At 42.0% G+C, this 20,331-nt stretch overlaps 1 protein-coding gene across 1 annotated transcript in view; it reads left to right on the top strand.

Annotated features, from left to right (window-relative positions):
* The window catches only part of plp2b (proteolipid protein 2b), a 38,566-nt gene that overhangs the window by 8,474 nt on the left and 9,761 nt on the right, over positions 1 to 20,331 (top strand). The gene's annotated exons all lie outside the window — the stretch shown is intronic.

Raw genomic sequence — 20,331 nt, 5'->3', positions numbered from 1 at the left:
GTGCCTTATTTATGCGTTAAATACAGAAATAGCACCCGTAACTGACACGGCGCCTTTTAATATGGTGTGCCCTATGGTCACGAAAATACGGTACAGTGGCTTCGATAACGGGAACCGGTTCTCAAAAGGGGATCCGAATCCATGGAATCGGTTCTTTTCTTATCGACGCATCGGGAGAACCGGTTTTCAAACATCATCCCTAGGCGCAGTTGGGTGTTTCAACAGAACAATGACCCCAAACACATGTCAAAAGTGGTAAAGGAATGGCTAAATCAGGCTAGAATTAAGGTTTTAGAATGGCCTTCCCAAAGTCCTGACTTAAACCCCATTGAGAACAAGTCCATGTCAGAAAACCAACAAATTTAGCTGAACTGCACCAAAAATTCAACCACAAGCTTGTGAATGGCTACCAAAAGCGCCTTATTGCAGTGAAACTTGCCAAGGGACATGTAACCAAAGATTAACATTCCTGTATGTATACTTTTGACCCAGCAGATTTGGTCACATTTTCAGTAGACCCATAATAAATTCATAAAAGAACCAAACTTCATAAATGTTTTTTGTGACCAAGTATGTGCTCCAATCACTATCACAAAAAAATAAGAGTTGTAGACATTATTGGAAACTCAAGACAGCCATGACATTATGTTCTTTACAAGTGTATGTAAACTTTTGACCAAAATTGTATGTGTACGTGCTATCGTAATGTAATGAAGTTGTTCGTGTTAGCATATTAGCTAATCCTTTTACGAGTGTCTAACTTACAATGGTATTGTTTTAATATTGTTTCAGTTTCACAAATACCTCAGTAAATTTGCCAAAACGTCACCCTGGAGTTGTGGAGTCTGTTTAGCTAATTAGAGAGCTAGCATCTGCAGCTAGTGGGTCCATGACGATGACTTCTGTTTTGTTTGATCAGTGGTTTTACTGCCGTGTTACAAGCACTGTTTGGAAACAATTAAGGTTGCACATTACTAACCGTATCCACTCTGCAGTCCCTTCCAAGGTTTATCGTTGTTCACATTGGGTTGAGTTTTTTTCTTGCCCCGATGTGGTATCTGAGCCAAGGATGTCGTTGTGACTTGTGCAGCCCTTTAAGATATTTGTAATTAAGAGCTATACAAGTAAACATTGATTGATTGATTGATTGATTGATTGATTGAAGGTACCATTTACAAGGTGTTTTTGTAAACGACTCATTTTACAATGTGTATATCTGCGGCTTATAGTCGGGTGCGGCTAAAGTATGAAAAATATATATTTTTTGTAAAATTCAGTGTGCGGCTTATATACCGGTGCTCTCTATAGTACGAAAAATACAGTATTTTGCAAGGTTTTCTTGATGGTTTACTAAGGAAAACTGCTCATATGCATGTATGTTACAGAATAGGAAAAGTACATAAATCACAAACACCATTGTACGGTTTATTTTAATTTCGCACAGGCATTGACAAAGTGGTCACTGCAAACTCGATCGTGTTGTTGACCCGGCTCCTCTCATCAATAGCGACAGCAGTAACCCTTCTCATTTGTAACCTTTACCAACATCCCTATTGGAAGGATTTGCACAGGCGAGAAAAGCGCACATACCCAGAATTTTCATTTTGCTTTTAATTGTTAGCTACCCAAGAGCTGGAAGCGACAGCACTCAAACAAGACATCACGTGCAACCCAGCAATTGTATAATCTTTCTGTGCAAAGGCTCGGACTGCGAAAGATGTAAATTCAAGAGAGGGGATCCTCATTGTTGCTGTTTGTTAGGATCTCAATGCAAAACTTGAATATGAAAATGAGCATTTTCAAAGTCAAGTAGAGCTTAGTCCTTATTGTGCAGTGGAAAACATTATTCTACAGTTACTCGCTTAGATGCAAATAAAACCCTTCACTCTTTCCCCCTTTTCAAAAGTACCCACATGTATCTTTTGTAAATATAAACTTTTAGCAGAGGGGGAGGAGGATAACCACAAATGTACATCCGTCAATCTGTGATGTCAGACTGTTAAAAAACAGACTCCAAAACACAGCTCTCAGAAGCATCCAAATTGCATGCAAGCACATTCAAATGCACTAACCTTATGATTTGACACTTTGGCATTGTTTAACACGAGTATCCAACATTGTAACAAGATTTCTAAGTCAGAAGAGAGGAAAATCATCATAGGTCCCTTTTTTTTTTTTTTTTTTTTAAATGTCCTGCCCAGCTTCTCGGGCAAATCATATAGCAGATGTAGATGCCCATATCGGCTGTTCAGATTTACTTTACAAAAGAGAAGTGTAGGATACTTCTCTTGTTGCCTTACTTGTATTTTGACTTTATTAAATGTATTTATATTATCATTTGGTGCAGCCGGGCCGGAGCAGGAGGGGATAGAAAGAGAGAAAAAGGAAGACAGAGGGGGGAATTGTGGGGACAAGAGGGGGATTAGACAGAGAGACAAAAACAACAACAGCAAACACAACAACAACAACAACAGAGCAACATCAGCAAATACGACATGTACAAATATGATGGTAAAAGTAATAGCAAATAAGCAGTTAGCGAAAATTTAAAAAAAAGAAAAAATACAGAAATGACAATGAGCATTATTACACTAAAAATGGAGCAATATGAATACCAATAGAAATAGTGCTATTGATAATAAACAATACCAGTACTTTACCTTTATTATCAACAATACAATTGTTCAAATGCAACAATAGATATACGTAATGATAACTTGAGATACGAAAGAATGCAGAAAAATGGAGGGGAAGAAAGAGAAGCAACCTTAACCTTGTAGATTGTTATAGTAACAATAGGTTAAGCTTTGTCAGTGTGCCATGTGTTATACCCAGTTTACCCTAGGGCAACAACGTTAATATATGTTTGATGAAACGTGATTATGTGCATGAGTGTATGTGTGCATATGTACTTGTATATGTACAGTATGTGCATGTGTGCTTGTACAGTGAATGTATATGTTCAGTATGTGTATATGTGTGTACAGCTAATGTATATGTACAGTATGTGTATACAGTATGTGTGTTTGAACAGTGAATGTATATGTACAGTATGTGTAAATGTGTGTTTGTACAGTGAATGTATATGTACAGTATATGTATGTGTGTGTTTGTACAGTGAATGTATGTGTAGTATGTGTATGTGTGTGTTTGTACAGTGAAAGTATATGTACAGTATGTGTATATGTATGTTTTTACAGTGAATGTATATGTACAGTATGTGTATACAGTATGTTTGTATAATGAATGTGCGTGTGGATGTACGAACTTTGAGTGTGTAAATATGTACTGTATTTATTTGTATATGTATGTGGGAGCGTAGGTACCTATGTATGTCTGTATGTATGTGTGTGAGTGTATGTGAATTTGCATGTACAATACATTTGACTCCCAGTGTGTGCGGGAGCCAGAGTACGGCCCCAGCCTCCCCGAGAACCCATCTCACAAACAGTAGGTGTGGTGCCCAGGGAACCAGGGGCCACCGCCCCCACGCAGCCAAGACGGACAGCGACAGGAACCCCAGAGCCTGGCCCACCGTGCCGCCCACAAGGGCCAGCAGCAGGCCGCAGACAGACGCACCCGGCAGAGGACAAGGCACGAGAAAAACAGGGGGAAGCCAGACCCCAAGCCAGCGAGAGACCACACCCCACACGGACAGAAAGGCGGGACGCCCCGCCCGAGGGGCCCGGAGACCCCCCGCAACCGGACGGGAAGACCGCCCCCGCCCCACCGGCAACAGGGCCCCCACGAGCCCCCCCCCACCCCCGGAGAGCGCGGCGAGGCCAGCCCACGGCCACCCCACCCAAGCCGGCCGCCACAGGACCACCCAGCACGGGGCCACAGGAACCACCCACCCCACCCGCAGGGACCCCAACGATGGAGATGGAACAACCAGCAACCGCCCCGCCGAGTCCCCCCCCCCGAGGTAGGGGAATAAATAAATAAAATAAATAAATACATAATAATAATAATAATAATATTAATAAAATATTTTTTTTTTAAAAAGGGGGGGAAAAATAAATAAATAAATAATTAAATCTATTTATAAAAATAAATAAATAAATAATAAAAAAAAAGAATTAAAAGAAGATCACAGACATGCTGACACACAAGGTCGCTACCCCAACAACTGGCTGACTCGCAGCACCTCGGAATACCCTGCAGCACCAAGCCACCACAGTAGACGCAGGGACCAGACCCAGCAGGTCCCAACCAAGACGGCCACCCGGAAGGGATGGACGGCGGGACCCAGGAGCTCCAGACACGCAGTCCGGATGCAGTAGCCTGAGGCGCCGACCCCCACCCGACAGGCAGGCCCAGAACGTACCCCCAGAAATATACATACATATATATATACATACACATAAACATACACATGTACACATACACACACATACACATGCATACACATACACATATATATACATACATACATACATACATACATACATACACACACACACATACACATACATATACACAGTTTGTCAGCCCCGACAACCACCACGCGCGCGCGCTGCCACCAGTCACAACATCAGCCACCCCCCTGCACCAGACCCAGCAGCCACGGGCGCCCACACCACAAACAAACGGCAGCAGAAACAGCAGCCACAACACCCACAGACAGCCAGCACCACCCAATCAAATCAAAGCGATCAAAAAATAAACCGCGACCGGCAACCACACGCCAACAGGATCACAGATACCAGCCAGCGCCAGCCCGCCAGCAAGCCCAAACGCCAACACGCAAACAAGAGACACCAACACCCCCCCCCCGCCAAAAGACCCCACCACCCCAACCCAAACCCGCACAAACACACCACCGCCCAAACAACCGAGACACAGTATCCAGACCAGACACGGGCGCCGCGCCGCCACCACATCAGGTCGCCAACAGAGACCCCACAGCGCAAGGTCGGGCCACACGGGCACGGACCCCACCCAACAGGAAGCGAGACCCGCGCGACGCCACACACAAATAAAAAATAAAATAAAATAAATAAATATATATATATACATATATACATACACATACATACACATACACATACATACATACATACACACATACACACATATATATATATATATATATATATACATACACATATATACACATTAAAAAAAAAAAACAAATAATAATAATAATAAATTAATAAAAGCCTGGCAGGCCACCAGAACGCAGTCCCCGGAATCCGCGCCGGCCGACGAGGCAATGAGGGGTGCGCCGAACCCCAACCCCCCCACATGCATGTGTACAAGGCCCCCAGAGTGTCTACTGTGTAGTTAAAATTAGGAGGTCAGCCATTACAGCCGACCTCCAGTCCCTATTGATGCGTGTACTGTAGCGTGAGTGAGATATGTATGCTTGTGGGAACTAATAATGCGATTAAAATTGGGGGACATCAAGGTCTTGGTGGGTCCCAACCAAGCCGAGCCCTCCAAATCCTAAGTGTCTAATATGCAGCTAAGATTGAGGGATGGCCGAGCAGGGGACAAGACAGGAGGACCGGAGCCCCATAGGAGTCATCCTCAACCCCCCGCCATGCCTCCCCGCAGGACAATCCCCCAAAGTCCTGTATTTGTGTGACTGTGTGTGCTATAAGTAGGAGGAGTAGAGGGCCCGGACATCCCCCCCCAGTCCATGCGGCCGACAACCAGGAACTACGGCCAGGAAGCCGCCCCCCCACGGCCCGTGACCCACACCAGACCACTTTAGCGTGACGTCACGCGAGCCCACCCCCTGCCAAACAAAGCCAGCCCCCGCCCGCCCCAACCCAACCCCGCAGAGCCCATACCAGCAACCAAACGCAGAAAAACTGCACAGCCCCATGCCCAATGCAAACACCGCATCCCGGCCATCCACACAGCAACGCACCCATACGAGTTCCGGCCAGGGGATGGTGCCCCCCAACTGGGGAAGAAGTCAATGCACCCCGTCCGCACGCCAGCCCCCAAACCAGCCGTCAAGCCAACGCCAGCCAGCCCCCACAACCCCACAAGCGCACAGATACCAGCCACAGTCCCCCAACCACTCCAACCCAACACAGCGACGCCAACCGCCGGCAGTACCACAGCAACCATCACCACCACCGCCCGTCCGCAGTACAAACACCCGCGGCCGCCGAAACCTGAAACAAAAAAAAGCGACCTACCCCGTAAACCACAACAACGCACACCCCCAGCTACCACAGAGGCCGCCAACCCACCTACCCCAACTCATCCACATACAGGCCAATCGATCCACCGGACATCCACACCCATACACACACCTACACATACATACACACATACATACACACATACACATATACATACATATATGTATATACACATTGATACACATACACACATGCATGCATATACACATACACACACACACACACATATATACACCTACATACATATACATATGCACACATATACACACACATACATACACCAAAACAAAACAAAAACAAAAACAAAAAATATAAAAAATAAAAATAAAAATAATAAATAAAATAAAATAAACCCTTTAAATAAAATAAAATAAAAATAAACATGAGGCCTGGTTGCCAACAGTGTCCAGCGCCACCAAACCCCGCAGCCATACCCGCACGTCCAGGCCCCCCCGCCCACCACCCACCAGGCACCCCATCCGGCAAAAAGCCATAAGGGCCCAGCCCCGCACCCACAGCCGGCATGCCATGGCATCTCTGCAGGCCTGGTGCCGCGATCAGCAATGCACACCGGGGCAGCGACACACACACATGTACCTACATACATACACACAGATTCCACCATACATACATACAAATGTACACACACACACATAGGTCCCTTTTTTAAGCAACAAAGTGGTAGTACATTACATCATCACCCGGGTTAGTTTTACCACAGAGAGTACATAATACAGTAAATTTAGTTTTGTTGGACTGGAAGCCAATATATATATTTTTTTCAAAATAAATTTAGTGTGGGGTTCATTAACACCAATCACCATTGTTGATGTTGTAATAAGTAAGACCTTGGCGTTCTGTTTAGGTTCATTTACCGGTACAAAATTGTACAAAAATAGTTTATTTTTTGTTGCGGTCTGGTGAGCTTGGAATGACAAGCATGTGTTCTGGGGGTTAAGGGTTTCCACCTGTCACTTGCGCGCCTCTGTTTTCTCATTTGGCACCAAAGGGCCAAATGCTGAGCGTTTATGACACATGGAGGGTAACCACTCAGCCCAGTGTAAAAAGGTTTTATTCTAATCCCCACTGAGTTTGAACCATTATGACCATCTTAACTCTTAAAGGCCTACCGAAACCCACTACTACCGACCACGCAGTCTGATAGTTTATATATCAATGATGAAATCTTAACATTGCAACACATGCCAATACGGCCGGGTTAACTTATAAAGTGCAATTTTAAATTTCCCGCTAAACTTCCGGTTGAAAACGTCTATGTATGATGACGTATGCGCGTGACGTCAATAGTTAAACGGAAGTATTCGGACACCATTGAATCCAATACAAAAAAGCTCTGTTTTCATCTCAAAATTCCACAGTATTCTGGACATCTGTGTTGGTGAATCTTTTGCAAATTGCTTAATGAACAATGAAGACTGCAAAGAAGAAAGTTGTAGGTGGGATCGGTGTATTAGCGGCTGGCTGTAGCAACACAACCAGGAGGACTTTGACTTGGATAGCAGACGCGCTATCCGACGCTAGCCGCCGACCGCACGGATGATCGGGTGAAGTCTTTCGTCCTTCCGTCGATCGCTGGAACGCAGGTGAGCACGGGTGTTGATGAGCAGATTAGGGCTGGCTAGCGTAGGTGGAGCGCTAATGTTTTTATCATAGCTCTGACGAGGTCCCGTTGCTAAGTTAGCTTCAATGGTGTCGTTAGCAACAGCATTGTTAAGCTTCACCAAGCTGGAAAGCATTAACTGTGTATTTACAGGTCCATGGTTTAATAGTATTGTTGATTTTCTGTCTATCCTTCCAGTCAGGGGTTTATTTCTTCTGTTTCTATCTGCATTTAAGCACGATGCTAACACGTTTGCTCTGTAGCTAAAGAGCTTTGCCGATGTATTGTCGTGGAGATAAAAGTCACTGTGAATGTCCATTTCGCGTTCTCGACTCTCATTTTCAAGAGGATATAGTATCCGAGGTGGTTTGAAATACAAATCCGTGATCCACAATAGAAAAAGGAGAGAATGTGGAATCCAATGAGCCAGCTTGTACCTAAGTTACGGTCAAAGCGAAAAAAGATGCGTCCTCCACTGCACTCTAGTCCTTCACTCTCACGTTCCTCATCCACAAATCTTTCATCCTGGCTCAAATGAATAGGGTAATCGTCGCTTTCTCGGTCCGAATCGCTCTAGCTGCTGGTGTAAACAATGGGGAAATGTGAGGAGCCTTTCAACTTGTGACGTCACGCTACTTCCGGTACAGGCAAGGCTTTTTTTATCAGTGACCAAAAGTTGCGAACTTTATCGTCGATGTTCCCCGACTAAATCCTTTCAGCAAAAATATGGCAATATCGCGAAATGATCAAGTATGACACATAGAATGGATCTGCTATCCCCGTTTAAATAAAAAATATTCATTTCAGTAGGCCTTTAAAAGGGAACTGCACTTTTCACAATCATTATGAAAGACAAGAACACAAATCTTTTTTATTTTTTATTTTTTTTTTAGGATTTTAAAGATTATAATAAACTATTTGAAGACGTGGCTAATGGGAGTCACTGTTGTAGCCTTCTAAAACAACTTCAAAACCCTCCGTTTGTAGTAACAGACACGTTCATAACAAGTGTACAATATTTACCTTATTTTGGTCCTTTTAACATTGCCGGAACTGATTTCCTCAGCACATTTATTTCTGTTTCCATAGCAGCGCACTTCCGGCATGTTGTAAACGCCTTATACCTGCAGCTATAGCCGCCCTAAACAGCAGGCCTGCCCGACCTGTCTGACAAGCTTGTAAATGTGTTGGTCATGTATGATGTATTTTTGTTATTTTTGTTTGTGATGTGTAATGTCTATTGTTTAAATATACGGCAGTGAAAATTAATTTCTCCAACGGGGACCAATAAATCTAAATCTAATCTAATCTTGTAATCGTGACAGACCAGGCAACAGACAACAAATACGACTATTTTTGGACAATGAGGATTTAACAACTTTATCTTTTTGAAGCTGAATAAAGGAAGAACTACTGCTTCTAGAAGAGAGCACGAAAAAGAGGGGGAAAATGTTGGAGCATACAAAAGTCAAGGGAGTGAGGTCGGCGTGACTTGACAGTGTAAATGTGAAACTTGGAGCCAAGCTATTTCGACCTAAATGTAGTGCTAATACTTTACAGATATTGTAATATGATTGTTATTGTTTTTTCAGTCAATACAGATTGGTGTCCTATCGCATTGTGTTGTGCATTAATACAAACTGAAACGCGATTCGAGTGCTGAAGTAGAAGCTAACTTATCTCTTGTCGTAGTTAGCTTTTACGGCTAATACGGAAGCATGGCGATGTGTTACTCCGCTGAAAAAAGCGCTCCTCCATGTTCACTCTTACCATAACAATGTCGCTAGAGCCTGGTTATTATACAGGTTACGGAACGTACATGAAGCATTGTCGATGGTTTCTGAATCCATTTTTAAAGCGATTTAAAGGTAGAATTGATGGCTCCCATTACCTGCTTTGCTATCCACCTAGAACAGTGGTTCTTAACCTTGTTGGAGGTACCGAACCCCAGCAGTTCCATGTGTGCATTCACCGAACCCTTCTTTAGTGAAATTTTTTTTTAATTCAAGACAAAGTTGTTGTTTTTTACTGGTGCACAAAATGAACCACAACAAATTACACACCTGCAAATCAGATGGAAAATTAGAGGGAACATTGTTTAGGGGTATCCATAATACGCCGATAGGGAAAAGTTTTTATTTACACGATGAGTCGGGTGTGTCTTGACCTCCGCCGAACCCCTGAGGCCGACTCACCGAACCCCTAGGGTTAGATCAAACCCATGTTAAGAACCACTGACCTAGAAAAAGCGGATTTTTACATGTTTTATAGACTGCAAAAAAAACAAAAAAACTTTTGTCTTCTTGTTTCTCATAAGGATTGTGAATAAAAGGCAAAATAAAAAAGTGCAGTTCTCCTATTAAGAGATTTAACACCTTTATCGAAAGTGATCATTTCACTTTTTTAAGGCTCCACATGATCGCTTTTGTTTAAGTTTAATCAGCGCGGCACTAGAAACCCTGCAGTACTAAGGCTGAAACGACGCGTCGACGTAGTCGACGTCATCGGTTACGTAAATACGTCGACGCCGTTTTTGTGCGTCGACGCGTCGCATAATGACGTCACACTACCGTCATGGCGAAGCGCAAAGCAGACGATCAAAGCAGACGATGCGAGCGAGGGGGAAAAATCACGCCAAAAGTCGTCAAAAGTGTGGGAGTATTTCAATAAACGGCCTAATGTTGTTGTATGCACGCTGTGTCGAGCGGAAATGGCCTATCATAGCAGCACAACGGCTATGAACGAACATTTGAAAAGAAAACCATCAACTATTCAATCGTCCGCGCGAGTATACGTTGTCATCATTACACAAAAACATGAATGTGTCATTTGTATCTGCTAGGGGTGTAACGGTACGTGTTTTGTATTGAACCGTTTCGGTTCGGTACGGGGGTGTACCGAACGAGTTTCTAAGCTAAAGCTAAAGTCTTAACAAGCTGCTTTGCTCCTACTGCTTCTTTCTCAGCACACAGCATTGTCCCACCCACACAACCATCTGATTGGTACACACAAAGCATTATCAGCCAATCAGCAGTGCGTATTCAGAGCGCATGTAGTCAGCGCTTCAGCGTGGAGCAGATAGGTGTTTAGCAGGTGAGCATCAGGCAGCGGACTCTCCCCAAATGATAATAAACACCTCCCAGTCAACTACTAGTAACATCACTATGAGCCCGTTGACCTTCTAGAAACTTAAACTGCAGCTCAGCTCACTCGCAGTCCTGGCTTGAGGTGAAGGCTAATTAGCTCTCAGTTCCAGCCACACCGACCCCTTCTGAGCGCCTATTTTCAGCTGCTGGGAATATTGTAAACAAGAAAAGAAGCAGAGCATGTAGACATGCTAACCTTTCATCATTACAACTGTTAGTCACTCACTGGAATGAGTAGAATTGGTTATTGTGTACTGTGTTGGACTGGATGTTTATTTTGCACATTTTAAAAGCAATACTTAATGTTTACAGTGCTCCAGAATATTTAGATTGGCACTTTTTTGTATTGGATGATTATCTTTATTTTTGCACATTTTAGCAAATAAGCAATACTTTCACTTTTGTTGAAATGTTTACACTGTTGTTACAGAATATTTCGTTTTGCACTTTTTTGTATTGGATGTTTATCTTTATTTTTGCACATTTTAAAGCAAAATAAGCAATACTTTTACTTTTGAAATGCTTATACTATTGCAGAATATTAAGATTTGCAGTGGATGTTGACTTTTATATTTGCACATTAAAAAGCAAATAAGCTACATTTAATGTTGTTAAATGTTAAAAGTTTTAAATGTTTACATTGTTACAGAATATTTAGTCATGTTGTTGTCAATGTTGAATGAGTAGCCATACTTCTTTTTTTTTGTAAATAAAAGCCATGCCTTTTGAAAAAACTGACCTACATTTATTTTTTCATCTTCATTTTGAATAAAAAAATAATCGGTAAAAGGAAAAATAATCTATAGATTAACCGATTAATCGAAAAAATAATCTATAGATTAATCGATAGAAAAATAATCGTTAGCCGCAGCCTTATGCAGTACTATTATTAGCATTCTTACAGCTGCCTGTTAAGTAGGGATGATGTTTGATAAGAAATTATCGAATCCTCTTATCGAACCGATTCCTTATCGATTCTCTTATCGAGTCCAGATAGGTTGTTGTATATGGAAAAAAACACACAATATTTGGTTTAACAAAAGCTCACTTTTATTATATAAGAAAACAATTTAATCTAATAAATAAATAAATATTGACTGTTACCCCCCTAAAAAAATAAAATAAAATAAATAAACATTGACTGTTGTTACCCAAAGTATATTAAGTGGGATTTTTCAGAAAAACAAATATATACAGTAACACAAAAACAACCTGTCTCTGTGATCACTATAGGTGTATAAATAATAATATAGTGTTAAATAAAATCAGTCCCTTGGGCACAAAACTGGAAATAATACAGCTCTCCAAAAAGTGCAATTCTGCTGCTATTTGACATAACTGTTTATGATGCTTTGACATTTTTGCACTTTAAAGAAAGAAAGAAAATTCCATGAAGAGAAAAGTTGTTTGCAAATGTGGTTACACTGCTAAAAAATGAAAAGTTAAAGCTAAAAAAAGAAATACACTTTATTGAGTTAACATTATTTCTTTATAGGGGGAAAGATGTTATGAGTTAGGGGATATAACAACTACACTACCCATCATGCAACGGGAGTGACGAGCATTCGCGGTAGCCCCGAAAAGTGTTGTTGCATGTCGTCACCCGTGAAAGTAAACGTCAAGAACTCAGCCAACACGCCTCGTCTGCATTATTTATAATTAGACAGACAACACATATACAGTGTGAAAAACAAAAGTTAAAAAAGGGAGATGTGTTGTGTATATATATGTATGTGCTGCGGTTGCTTTAAGAACGTTGCGCCAGCTGCCGTAAAGGAGGTGCGTTGCTAGCCTGGTTGCTATGTTTCCGGTGGGTCGTAAAAGTGTTCTTCATGAGTTTGTACCCTGCTCAAATCTCTCAGTAAAGTTATTCATTGGATTATACCTTTTGTTTTGAACTTTATTACACCTTTGAGCGCTTTTTCCCGTCCATTGTTTTCCTGCTTTCGCTATCTGCGCCTAATGACTGAGCTACGTGACGCCATTTCTTGTGATGTCACACAGAGCATTTCTGGTCGGGACGGGATTCGTTCTGAGGGATTCGAATAAAGAACCAACTCTTTTCTTTACTATAGTGGTCTCGATAACGGGTACCGGTTCTCAAAAAGGGATTCGAGTCCGAGGACTCTGTTATTTTCTTATCGAACAACCGGGAAAACCGGTTTCGAGTATCATCCCTACTGTTGAGTGCAACAAATAGAAACAGTTTATGTAAATTATTGGAAAATAATTCCCCAACCTTATAAGTCAGGGAATTTATAAAAGTAAAAGTCAAACATTTCTAGCTGGGTGTGAAGTTTGGGCTTGGGAACAAAGAATTGCTTCTCTAGATTGAAGTGTCACACCACTTTAGTATTTTCTCCTTTGTCCTTCACCCAACTTTTACAGCCTGATAAACACTTAAGGAAGTGATCTTCAATTGTGTGCTTTACAGGGAGGGGATTGAAGAACAGGAAAACAAACTGCCTGTAATGTACATTCTAGTCAGAAAAAGAATAAAACACCCCGCACTCCTCACAAAACCTCAAACACATGTTTATGTGCTGACTTTTCTGTCAGTAAGTTGCACAGCAGCGCTAGTAATATGTTAATTTGGCCTCCCTGTCAGAAGCATGACCATACATGATACATGGTGTAGACTGAACAAAGCACGTCACATTCACACACTCCTCTATTGCAAACCTTTCCTCTATCAGGTCTCTATTGCAAACCTTTCCTCTATCAGGTGGAATAAATTACCAATCATACAGTGAGCCAATAAAGTTGTCAATATATGACGTTCTCATACACCCAGTAAGACAGTTCATTGACACTTGGTGGACGATTTTTTTTTCCAATGACAAGTAGAGGGAAGGTAACAAAACGGCACTTTCCATTTTGTGCTGAACACATGTTACTCTCTTTACTGAGCTACGGTAATTGTTGGAGAAAGGGGGGCGGGGGGGACGCCCCAATATATTACTTCCCTAGCAACTGTTGCTGTTTAGGGAGTTTCCGAGCAGTGGACCAGCCCTTGACTCTCATGTATCTGCTAACTATAATTAGCCAACCATTCGCAACAGCTCCCCTCCAGTCACTTTGCAAGCTCATTATGCTGATGATGCACATGGCTGCTGTGAACCTTTATCAGCTCCATGCCAACAGATGTGCCGATGTTTTGACAACATAAAGGTGTGTGCAGCATCTCAGAGGCGCTCTTGTTCTGGGATTCTTGTGTAGTGGGTGTTTTCTATGTGGGATGGTCACAGCTGCCGGCTCTGATCGGAATAGAGGCTCTTTGTGTAGGCTCGCGTAGGACCTCAAGTACTCCCTGTCCCTCTACTGAGGCAGCCTGTGCCAGGCTGAGAACACATGAACAAGTGTGGCGGCTGGCTAGGCGGGCGGCGTGCTTGCGTAACAGTTGTGTGCATGGTGAGGGCAAGCAGTAGTGACAGATGCAGGCCTGGTGTCGAGTGTGCTACCTCATGTGTGGATCATATAGGCTGCGGGGACTTGACACTGGTCTGGCTCTCAGAATAAAACGTAGCTATGTGCAACACATGCTTTTTTAGATGTGCGCTAAGAATAAAGCATATGTAGCAGATGGGACATGTGAATGACTCTATGCCATACTTGTATAAGATATGAGGTAGGAATTTGACTAAATTTACTTGATCAACTGCAGTAAAAATCTATTCATCCATCAGTTTTGTATTCGTATACATTTTGTAATGATTTTTAAGTAAAGAAAGTGTATTTTTTCCCCCACAAAGTATTTTACTGCAATTTAAAAAAATGTAAAAACTTTTTCAACCAAATGTTGCAACAGAGGCAGCAGTGCCTCTGCTGGTGGTAGCTTAGTACTTAACTTAATTTTGCATGCATTGCTTCAACAAAGTCTACATATTTCTAAAGAATCAACAATTCCTTATTTATTATGCCCATCCCTTATGTGAGTAGGGGACTCTTTTAGAATGTGACTGAAAAACAAACAAAAAAAGGAAAACACAAGGAGGGGAAAAGAGCCACTCCCAAACTATGCTCCTGTAAGGGACGCAGTGTGGGATGAGTTAAAAACAAAAAACAAAACCTCAGCAAACGTATAAGTGTAAGCACACATTACGACATACAACTCGAGACTTGCAATGGGGGGTTGTTGCGGCGCAAGCAGCCAACCGCAGCCAGAAACCATGCAGCGTGGGACGGCATAGGATGGGTGCGTGTTTGTGTAGTGTCCATCAGCCTGGACTGGCATCACAATTTTGGTATGGGGTGGATACCGAATTTGGTACTTTTTTGGCACCAACCAATCGATTATTTCCCCCACCTCTACTACGGTATCTTCTAACAGACATTTTCGCCAATGTTTGATCAAGATAAAAATGCTAACAGCTGATCACCATGATCAGACTCAAATTAATCACGATAAACCATCATAATGTAATGTTGTAACAAATAATATTTCTATTAAATAGGCTTTACTTTGCATTTTAATTAACATGGGATTATTTTTTGTATTTAGAAATAATAGTACCAACTTTTTTTTTTTTTTTTTTTTTCTCCAACATTTGTGGCACTGGCGTGGCGCCCCCTGATGGACGGCACCCTTAGCATTTGCCTATACGGCCTATGCCACGGACCGGCCCTGCCGGTACCAATCGGGCTGCGGACCGGTGGTTGGTGACCACTGATCTAATGTCTTGGACTGGAACTGTAATTGCATGTTAATGTCATACTTGCAAATGAGAAAGACTTAACCAGGCAGCAGTTAGTTGTAATGATCTTATTTTTAAATATTGCAATTAGGGCTGGGCGATATATCGGTATACGCGATATATCGTGGGTTTGTCTCTGTGCGATATAGAAAATGACTACATCGTGATATATTTAACTGCTGGCATTACACAACAGGCTCTCCTCGCTCTTTCCTGTGTCTCCTTCTCACAGACAGCAAGCGCACCTTCTTACACACGTCACATACTGTCACGACATACGTCACATTTGTATACGCCCAGCGCAGCAAAGCGGTAGCAGCATGGGTAACGTTAGCTGTGATTTCTAGCGCAGCTGTGCGAGCGGTAATACGAGAGAGAGAAGGTGCGAATCTGGTAACAAATGAAGGAATAGTAAATTCCCCTAAAAAACAGCAGGGGGTCCATCGTCTGGCGGTGGTTTGGCTTCAAGTGGGAATATGTCGAACAGACAACCGTAATTTGTCAAGTGTGGGGCAAAAGCGTTGCTATAAAAAGTAAAATTACTGCTAATATGTAGCATCATTTGAAAAGTCACCTGCTAGAGAATGAAGGGTGCTTACTCCGCATGTCAACATTTCCGTTCGGTGCCACACGCCCACACCATCAAAATGCAGAGGCAAACATTTCCAGAACAACACCGTATGAAAACAACTGTGATTTTTTAGTTGTGATTTCCTTCTCTGCTTGAAAGTTTTAAAGTAGCATATATTAAAGGCCCACTGAAATGAATTTTTTAAAATTTAAACGGGGATAGCAGATCCATTCTATGTGTCATACTTGATCATTTCGCGATATTGCCATATTTTTGCTGAAAGGATTTAGTAAAGAACATCGACGATAAAGTTCGCAACTTTTGGTCGCTGATAAAAAAAGTCTTGCCTGTACCGGAAGTAGCGTGACGTCACAGGTTGAAAGGCTCCTCACATTTCCCCATTGTTTACAATGCAGCGAGAGCGATTCGGACCGAGAAAGCGACGATTACCCCATTAATTTGAGCGAGGATGAAAGATTTGTGGATGAGGAACGTGAGAGTGAAGGACTAGAGTGTAATGCAGGATGTATCTTTTTTCGCTCTGACCGTAACTTAGGTACAAGGGTTCATTGGATTCCACACTTTCTCCTTTTTCTATTGTGGATCACGGATTTGTATTTTAAACCACCTCGGATACTATATCCTCTTGAAAATGAGAGTCGAGAACGCGAAATGGACATTCACAGTGACTTTTATCTCCACGACAATACATCGGCGAAGCTCTTTAGCTACGGAGCTAACGTGATAGCACATCGGGCTTAAATGCAGATAGAAATAAACCCCTGACTGGAAGGATAGACAGAAAATCAACAATACTATTAAACCATGGACATGTAAATACACGGTTAATGCTTTCCCGGCTGGCGAAGCTTAACAATGCTGTTGCTAACGACGCCATTGAAGCTAACTTAGCAACGGGACCTCACAGAGCTATGCTAAAAACATTAGCTATCCACCTACGCCAGCCCTCATCTGCTCACCCGTGCTCACCTGCGTTCCAGCGATCGTCGGAGCGACGATCATAGATGCGGCCGGCGGCCCGGAGACGGAGGAAGTCAAGGTGAGGTCGGCGGCTAGCACGTCTTCTATCCATCTCAAAGTCCTCCTGGTTGTGTTGCTGTAGTCCGCCGCTAATACACCGATCCCACCTACAACTTTCTTCTTTGCAGTCTTCATTGTTCATTAAACAAATTGCAAAAGATTCACCAACACAGATGTCCAGAATACTGTGGAATTTTGAGATGAAAACAGAGCTTTTTGTATTGGATTCAATGGTGTACCAATACTTCGGTTCAACGATTGACGTCACGCGCATACGTTATCATACATAGACGTTTTCAACCGGAAGTTTAGCGGGAAATTTAAAATTGCACTTTATAAGTTAACCCGGCCCTATTGGCATGTTTTGCAATGTTAAGATTTTATCATTGATGTATAAACTATCAGACTGCGTGGTCGGTAGTAGTGGGTTTCAGTAGGCCTTTAATGCCGTATGAAGAATAATGTTTTAATGTAGACACATAGAATCATCATATTGCTGTGATTATATGCATCAAGTGTTCATTCAAGGCTAAGGCAAAATATCAAGATATATATCGTGTATCGCGATATGGCCTTAAAATATCGCAATATTAAAAAAAAAAGGCCATATCGCCCAGCCCTAATTGCAATAAAAAAATGAGGAATGTCAGAGCAACTCATTGCAGCAATTAGGATAAGGATGTTTGGCTTTGGGTGAGTACCGGTAGATGTATTCTGGGGCTTTTCTACTCTTAATTGTTCTTTCTTGGTCCTCAAATTGATCATATTTTTGCCTTGCAGAGCGGAAAGCTTCTCCAAGATGTTATTCGGTTTGCGATTAATTTCTGAAATTGGCACAGTCTGAGTGCTTACCCATCCCATCAATCAAGACGGGCAGTTTCTGGGTACCTTGAACAGCAACCTTTGTCTTCCGAATTTGTCGATACACCAGGGCAACACTCAATCCAATCAGCAGATGCCCTGTTATCATTGTACCGAATAGGTAGATTACTTCAATTTCCACAACGGAAAAAATCGGCAGATTCTTGACTTCTCCCACATGTCCATCATGTATCCATTACAGATTGTAAAGTACCGTTGAATAAATTGAGATTAGACTACCCATTAAAGTTTCATGTTAAAATTGCGTCTGTTTTAAAGGGTATGAATTGTTGTAAGAGCATAGGAAGTGTTGTGTGTTGTGTGTTGTGTGTTGTGTGTGTGTGTGTGTGTGTGTGTGTGTGTGTGTGTGTGTGTGTGTGTGTGTGTGTGTGTGTGTGTGTGTGTGTGTGTGTGTGTGTGTGTGCGCGCGCGCGCGCGCGCGCGCGTCTTATAAAGATGTTGCATGCAAATCAATTTCATAGGAATCATTACATAAATAGTGTCCCTACTTCGCCGGAAATTTACATTACACACACACACAGTGAGTCTGGAACGTAATGTCTGCGATACTCGAGGAGACATTGCAATGTAGGGTCTGTTTGCAAACTTGACACGGATGCCTAGAGGGCGCTAACTTTCCAATGTAACTACATCATGCGTAACACGTACATGCACATTAGCTTTTTGTGTTGTGAGCTAATGATAGCGATTTGGTTAGCTAATTTAATCATTGAATGTACTGCCTATCGCAATGACATGACTGCGAATTGTTAGTTGCTTCTTTTCTCTTGGACTGCTTTTGTGTGTGTGCACATACTCCCTGCGTGTATGTGAGGCGATACAGCAGCGAATGACAAGTCTGAACGCCAAACAAATTCCACGTACCGACGACCATTTTTAGTCATTGTGGAAAAATATAGACACTTAAATAAAACCCTCTTACTGACGACCATTTTTTGTTTAATATAATACGTCATTGTGAAAAATACATTAACACAATATATGTTCTGTTAAACTGCTACCAATAACAACATGTCTAATGAAGGTTCTCATTCATCCAGGTCATTGTCATCTCAGGGCATTCAATCGATCGCAATTGGACTGCTTGATGGGTCTTGGAACCTGGAGTTTTGGCACCAGCCGCTAGACTAGATCTGACCAATCTAAATCTATGAGCCCGAACTGATGAAGCCTACACGGATGAGCAGGGAAACGTCTTCCAAGACAAACCAAGCAGTCAAGTTACGATCGATTGAACGCCCTGAGATACTAACAATAACATAACATGGCTTGTTATAGTTTTTCGGTTTGAAAAATGTAACTGTGAGCAAGTTGCAAACAGCCCCTTTAGATAACAGCAGCAATTATTACTCATTTTCTTTAAAGATCTGTCAGTAAAGTGTCACAAGTTCCAACATACACCAATTAATAGTTATCTTACAGAAAATCCAATCAGCCTATCGACATATTTATTTATTGTATAATAAAACCTATTTTTCGTAGCGATGCTGCGATTCCTACATTTAGTAGATGGTATAGCGGGTTTGAAAAGTAGACAAATATCGTCACGTCACGATGTGCCATGCTGATAAGACTACTTAAAGAAGACCGAATGCTGCTATTTAGGAATAAAAGTTTTAGGGAGCTGCACACTTACACAACTAAATTATTTTTTATTTATTGTATTTTTTTACCTAGCAACTGAACATGTTATGTCACATTGTTTTCAGGTGGGTGTGTGGCAGGCTTATAAAGATGTTACATGCAAATTAATGTCATAGGAATCATAAAATAACGTGTGCACGCGTACCTTGTTTGATTCCGTTAAATGTTTGCTTATTTTTGTTTGTAAATATCTATCCATCCATTGCCTACCACTTGTCCCTCTCCGGGTCACATGGGAGTGGCCTATCTCAGCTGCACTCGGGCTGAAGGCAGGGTACACCCTGGACAAGTTGCCACCTCATCACAGTGCTGTTTGTAAATATATATGTTTAATATGTATTGTGATGAAAATGAAAATAAATACAACGCAGCATTATTTTCAAGTCCATGCTTTAAAATGCCTCTGGATTTTTGAAAAGCCTTTGTTTATATTGCATGAATGCATGTGCCCACGCACTTTGACAATAGTGCAACTGAAAGTGGGCTGATTACAGGCAGCTGTCATGTACGATTTATTATTGTTTTCCAAACTGGCATGACTTTAGTGGAAAGGATCGACAAGAATGCAGGC

Source organism: Entelurus aequoreus, linkage group LG07 (assembly GCF_033978785.1).
Source record: "Entelurus aequoreus isolate RoL-2023_Sb linkage group LG07, RoL_Eaeq_v1.1, whole genome shotgun sequence".
NCBI classification, from domain to species: domain Eukaryota; kingdom Metazoa; phylum Chordata; class Actinopteri; order Syngnathiformes; family Syngnathidae; genus Entelurus; species Entelurus aequoreus.
This window is presented reverse-complemented; position numbering and strand designations above follow the sequence as displayed.